The following is a 7,395-nucleotide window of genomic DNA, read 5'->3' as shown; positions in this document are numbered from 1 at the left end:
TATTAAGTGTGTAACCCGTTAGGTTCATGTATAAACAGCTACAACTTAGAAACCCTTTCCAAACCAAAATCAATAGCGGTCCCTAGCAGGACATATTGACTCTCGAGTATACACAAAAGATCATATCGGCTGAACCTTGATATACACATACACCGACCCCTTCGCCTCACGATACCAGTCAAGTTCAAGGCGAGATACGTGCCACCCTTGTGATAACTCGACCATTCACTCGATCAAGTAGTGGATTCATCATGACTAACTCTTTAATCATATTGGCATGACCATGCAACTTTCTCAATCTAACTACCTCGAGGGACACAGAGATATCTCTCTCGTTATCAAGGAGGGTAAAATCTCATCTTGATCGCTCACACCCCACGACATATTTCACGAGCCCGAAAACTACCTTTATAACTACCTAGTTACAGAATAGCGTTTGGCAGCCTCAAAATATGTCACTACACATTCTAGAAATCAATGACCATCTCATGTCTAAAGATCTTGCAGGTACACCATTTGAGATAATAACTGATGGCACATCATAAATAACAATCTTAGCAGTAAAGGATCTATCCAACATCGTGTTCTCTAACATAAATATCCACATTATTGACTTGGTATGTCTATACCTATGATACATGAAACGTGATTATCAATCAATATATGTACTAGTCTTATGTATCATCACAATGATATGCGACCAGGGATCGACTAAGAATAACATTATGATATAAACAAAGAGTTTCATGAACAAGTCACATACTTGTCAATTAATGTAAAAGGTACTCATTTTTATAATAACATATTATTCAAAAGTACATTAATATAGACGTGTGATATAATCATCTTTATGATTACCTCTGAGGCATATCACCTTCAGCTATAAAACTAGAACAAACAATTGTATGCAACATATCAAGCCACGTTGCGAGAATCTAGGATATTTAGCTCAATTCTCAATTTGCAAAACCTTTGTTCGTCTAGTGGCTTGGTGAGGATATCGACTAGTTATTTTTTGTTCTCACATGATGAATATCGATATCCCTTTTGGTTGGTTCTTGAGTATTGCACATAATTGTTGGCTATTTTGATGGCACTCTCATTGTCACACAAAAGTGGGACTTTGGTTGTATTGTAGCCATAGTCTCTCATGATTTGCCTCATCCAAAGTATTGAGAACAACAAGTGCCCGCGGCAACATACTCAACTTTGGCGATAGATAGAGCTACATTTTGTTTCTTTGAGGACTAAGACACTAAGAACCTACTCAAAAATTGGCAAGTCCCGAAGGTATTTTTCCTATCCACTATGCAATCGGCATAATCGAATATGAATAGCCAATAAGATCAAAGATTGAACCTTTAGGATACCATAAGCCAAGGTAAGGAGTATGAACCAAATATCTAAGAATTCTCTTAACGATCACTAAATGACACTCTTTCGGAGCGGCTTGAAATCTTGCACACATGCACACACTAGGCATAATATCGTGCCTAGATGCATAAATGTAAAGTAAAGAACCAATCATGAAGTGATATACCTTTTGATCCACGGCCTTGCCATCTTCGTTGAAATCGAGATGTCTATTGGCTTTCATAGGAGTGTTGATGGGCTTGACATTCTCCATGTCAAACTTCTTGAGCATATCTTTGATGTACTTGGTTTGACATATGAATATCCCTTCCTTTAGTTGTTTGATTTTAAATCTTATGAAGAACTTCAACTTTCTCATCATTGACATCTCGAACCTTTTGGTCATTATCCTACTAAATTCTTCACAAAAAAGTTAATTAGTAGAACCAAATATAATGTCGTCGACATATATTTGGTAAATAAATAAATTATTATCAACTTTCTTAGTGAAAAGAGTAGTATCGGCTTTTCCTATTTCAAAACCCTTTTGACAAGAAAGTTCCTAAGGTATTCATACAATGCTCTAGGTGCTTGCTTAAGTTTATAGAGCACCTTATAGAGTTTGTATACATGATGAGGATACTTGGGATCTTCAAATCCGGGTGGTTGCTCTATATATACCAATTCAGAGATAAGTCCATTGAGAAATGCGCTTTTCACGTTCATTTGATATAACTTGAAATCATAGTGAGTAACATAGACAAGTAATATATGAATTGACTTAAGCCTAGCTATGGGAGTATAAGTCTCATCAAAATCCAAATCTTGTATTTGCGTAAAGCCTTGAACAACCAACCTTACCTTGTTTTTAGTTACGATCTCATTCTCATCTTGTTTGTTATGGAATACCTATTTGGTGCCAATAATATTTTGATTGAGTTTTTCCACCGATGACCAAACTTCATTTCTCTTGAAATTATTGAGCTCTTCTTGCGTGGCCATCACCTAATCCGAATCTCTAAGTGCATCTTGTACCTTCAAAGGTTCCAAAGAGGAAACAAAAGAGTAATATTCACAAAAGTTTGTAATTCTAGAACGAGTGGTTACCTCCTTTTGCATATCACCAAGGATGTTGTCAACCGAGTAATCTCTTTAGATACTTTGATGAACTCTTGGATGTGGCACTTAAGATTGTGGTTGAATATCATCCACTTCTTCATCACCAAGGAATTTGTTAGAGTCATCATGAGCTTGATCTTGATCTTGATATTGACTTTAGTCTTGATCTTAAGTTGATGTTGGTGGCTCCACTTGAGTTGATGAAGATGGATGAGCTTGATCATTATTAGCCACTTGTTGCTTTTGGGGCTCTTGAGTCTTGATTTCACCAACTGTCATCTTCTTGATTGGCTCACTTAGAATTTCTTCAACATCTAAAATATTATAATCAACTTGCTCCACTTGGGAGCCGTTAGATTCATCAAATATCACGTCACGGGTGGTTTCAATATAACCAGTGGTTTTGTTGAAAACACAGTAAGCGTAGGCATTTGATTCATAACCAAGCAAGAAAACTTCATCTACCTTAGGAGCAAACTTAGAAATTTTGGCCTTTTTGTTTAGAATAAAGCATTTGCTACCAAAAATTCTAAAGTAAAACACATTAGATTTGTTATTGGTTAGAAGCTCGTAGGCAGTCTTCTTCAAAATCTTGTGAAGATATAACCGGTTGATGGCATGACATGCAGTGTTGACGGCCTCCGTGTAAAATTGATTTGAGATCTTATACTCATCAAATATGGTCCTTGCCAGCTCTATGAGAGTCATATTCTTCCTCTCAACAACCCTATTTTGTTGAGGAAAATAGGGTGCCGAGAATTCATGTTTGATCCCTTCTTAATTAAGAAATTCTTCAATTTGTATATTCTTGAATTCGCTTCCGTTGTCGCTTCTCACCCTTTTTATCTTCACATCGAATTCATTTTGGGCTCTTCGCAAAAAAATTCTTAAATATGGTTTGTGTTGGACTGTTATAATGCAAAAAAGAATACCCAAGTGAAACGAGAATAATAATCAACAATAACCGAACCATATTTGTTACTGCCAATGCTGATGTAGGCGATTGGTCCAAATAAATCAATGTGAAGAAGCTCCAATGGTCTTGTGCTCATTCTCATATTCTTGGCGGGATGAGGAGCTCTAATTTGCTTGCCCGCTTGATATGCACTACAAATTCTATATTTTTCAAAAGAAACATTTGTTAGTCCTAGAATGTGCTCCCTCTTTAGAAGTTTAGACAAGTTACTCATGCTAATATGGGCTAGTCGGTGGTGCCATAGCCATTCTATACTAGACTTAGCAATCAAACAAGTCTTAGGCTTCACTTCATCCATTGAAAAGTCAACAAGATAAAGCTTGATGAGGACATCACTCCCTCGGATACATACAATGATCCTCCATTGAACTTTCAAGGTCCAATCATAAGAGCTCGCGCGCGACAATTAAATTTAGAGGTGAGCTCGTTCCTAAGCAACTCTTTATATAATTTTGAGAATAGATTACTACCTAATGATTATGTGTTACTTAGGAATCATGGAAAGGACAAGGAGACACATAGAGGAAGGCTTGGAGGCGTGGAGGAGTAGCTAGGAAGTCCAACTCGAGTCCGAATCAGCCTCGACCTCCAGGACCAGTGAGCAGTAAAACGGACGCCCAGGACGCATCCGGACTCCGTTTTCGACAATTCACATATGGTTGGAAAGATAATTTCATAAGGAAACCAATGGCGTTGGTTTGAGGTCCAAATTCCTTCTGAGTCAACGGAAAACGTCGAAACAAGTCAGCATCCAGAATCTGTCCCGGTGCTGCGTCACCGTTTTTGGTCCGTTGGGCCGTGTATCGTCGTTGAGCCCATTAGGGGGGGCGTGACCAGGGGGTGTGACGACCCTAGACCCTTATTATCAGCCGCCGCTGCTCTCGTTAGGGCGGGTTTTGCTTAGATTATTCTGTCAAGAACAGTTTCGTCGTTTCGTCGGTTTGTGAGACCCCAACTCGTGAGATTAATCATTCATCTGCAATTTGGTTGCATTCTTCCTTGTTCTTGCTTGTGTTCTTCGATTCGCAGGCAAGGATTTTAGCCTTCTTGGCGAGGTCAACCGTGCAACGCCGGTTGATAACCAAAGGAGACGTGGTGCTGCGATTGCGGGGTTTCGGATCGTGTTGTTCGGAAGCCGGATCGACTTGTGTCTCGTTTCCACCAAATCGAGAGTTACCAGAACCTTTCGGAAGATCGGGAACCCTTATTCATATTAAGTGGTATTCAGAGCTTCAGGTATACCGTCAGGTTCATATCTACCCTTAGTTTCGAGTGTTTTCGCCTTCGTTCCATAGTCCACTGCCATATCGTTTTTTTTCCTATTCCTACAACCCTTCCGCGCCTTTAGCTTTTGCATATTTCAGTTTCAGAGTTCGTCGTGTTGAGTTTGTGTCCTGGTCAAGGTCTTGTTGCTGGTTAGGTCGTGTTAGAGTCCAGTTCGTGTGTTTTCCCCCACCGTTTCCATCAAACCCTAGCCTCCGTCGCATATTTTCCCCACTTTCTTCCCGTTTTGTCCTCTAATTCGGAGTCGTTTCTCAAATCGGGCATAACTTTCGCGTACGAACTCCGTTTTCAGAAAAGTCACAGAGTTTTTCGCATCGAAACGGCGTTTTGGATCCGTTCGTCCCCGCCTTGTCGGGTTCGGCGAAATCAGAATTCCCAAATTCGCCTCCGAAGTTTGAGTTTTCAATTTTCAAATATTTTTCTCATTTTCCGGCTGAACTTCAGAAAATTCTACAGGCCACGTCTTTCACTTGTTTAAGCTCAAATTTTCCGTGGTTCCCTCTTGTGTGCTCCTAAGCTCACTTGTTTAAGCTCAAAATTCTACATGCCACGATTATTAGGGATAACCTTCACTGTTTGTTGTTGTGTTTGTTTCCACAATGTCAGTTGAAGGAGATAAAACGCCAAAGGACTTCAAGGAGTGTGTCAGCCACGAGCAGCTATAAGCTGTTGTAGATAATGCTCAGAAGGAGATGAAGGAGACAGTCATCAAGGCTGTCACTAAAGCGATAATTGAGATGAAACTCGCAAACGCGGTTGAGCGGGTGGACAAACGGTTATCCGAGCTCACCGACAGGGTAAATGCTTTGGAAAACCGTCCTGTGCACAACGAAGATGTGAATGGAAGCAACACCGGTGATGAGTTGTATGATGACGATGTTAATGTTGATCCAGTGGCGACATTGCAAAACAGATTACGGCGTCGTCTTCGCACTAACACCACAGGTATGGGTGGCGTTCCACATCACCACCACCATCGAGGTATGTATAATCGAGCTCCTGAAGATCCTTATGCTAAGGTTAAATTTACTATACCTTCTTTTTCGGGACATTATGATGCTGAGGGATATCTTGATTGGGAGATGACAGTAGAGCAAAAATTTAGTGCCCACTAAGTACCTGAACAACATAGAGTTAGACAAGCCACTAGTGAGTTTAAAGATTTTGCTATTATTTGGTGGACTGGTTTAGCTGCAGATGGTGCCACACCTCGTACATGGGAAGAGCTTAAGGTTGCTATGCGTGATAGATTTGTTCCTCCATCTTATCATAGAGACCTGCGTAAGAAATTGATGCGCTTAGAACAGGGAGATAAATCTGTGCAGGATTATTATGGTGAGCTTCAAAAGGGCTTGATGCGTTGTGGCATAGTAGAGGGAAACGAAGATTCTATTTGTCGATTTTATTCGGGTTTGAGACGTGAAATGCAGGATATTATTGATTATAAAGAATTTAACAATGTCAACCAGTTGTTTCAGTTTGCTATGCTTGCAGAGAAGGAGTTGCAGGGGCGTGAGCAGCAGGGCAAGTACAAGGCCAGCACCACATACACGCCGCGCACAGGACCATCCTTTGGGCTGTCCAAACCATCCACTTACAGGGCTCCCTCACCAGCGAGCAAGCAACAAGCAGCTACGGCACCAAATCCGGTCACTACACGACCTTCAGGCTCAGGTAAAAATTCTATTTTGCAGGGACCTTCCAAGAGTGCTTCCTCTGTTGCATCAACGGGACGCACCTCTGGCATTCAGTGCCGTCGCTTCCATGGATTCGGTCATGTGCAGAAGGATTGCCCAAGTCAGCGGGCATACATTGCAACGGAAGATAGGTACATCAGCGCCTCTGACATTGAGGAAGAAGAAGAAGAAGAACCAGTTGTTGAGGAGAGCAACGAAATCTTGGGCAGTGATGACACAGCGACCTATAGGAGCATCATTGTGCAGCGGGCGCTCAGCACAAAGGTACAACAACCAGAGAAGCTGCAACGCCATAACTTGTTCCAGATTTTCTTCGTCATCCAAAATCGGCGAGCATGTGTCATCATCGATGGAGGTAGTTGTAATAATTTGGTGAGTTCAGATTTGGTCAAGAAGCTTGGCTTGACCACACGCCAACACCCCCATCCATATAACCTTCAGTGGTTTAATGATACTGGAAAAGCTAAGGTAACACAAACTTGCAAAGTTTCTTTTTCCATTGGTTCCTATGCTGATTATGTTGACTGTGATGTGGTACCTATGGAAGCTTGCTCACTTTTATTGGGTCGACCTTGGGAATTTGATAATGATGCTATACACCATGGTAGAAGTAATACATATACTTTTATGCATAAAGGAAAGAAAATTACTTTGGTTCCTATGACCCCTGCTGAAATTGTACAAGCTGATAAAGAACGAGCTGCTAATTTGCGTGATACTAAATCTGAAAATCAGCAAGTTGCTAATTCTCTTTACCCACCTAAAAAGGATAAGTCTGCACCTAGTTCTAAGGTAGAGGGCATAAAATTGAAGGGTGGTGTTATGCTTGCACTAAAAAGTGACCTTGCTGAAATTTCTAATAATGATATTTGCTACACCTTGGTTTGCAAACGAGTTTTGTATTCGCTTGATGATGTTATTAGTTCGATACCTCCTGCTGCCACTAACCTTTTGCAGGAGTATGAG

This window comes from Phragmites australis, chromosome 3, assembly GCF_958298935.1.
Source record: "Phragmites australis chromosome 3, lpPhrAust1.1, whole genome shotgun sequence".
In the NCBI taxonomy this organism is placed as follows: domain Eukaryota; kingdom Viridiplantae; phylum Streptophyta; class Magnoliopsida; order Poales; family Poaceae; genus Phragmites; species Phragmites australis.
The sequence above is the reverse complement of the archived record's forward strand: the minus strand, read 5'-3'. Positions refer to the sequence as shown.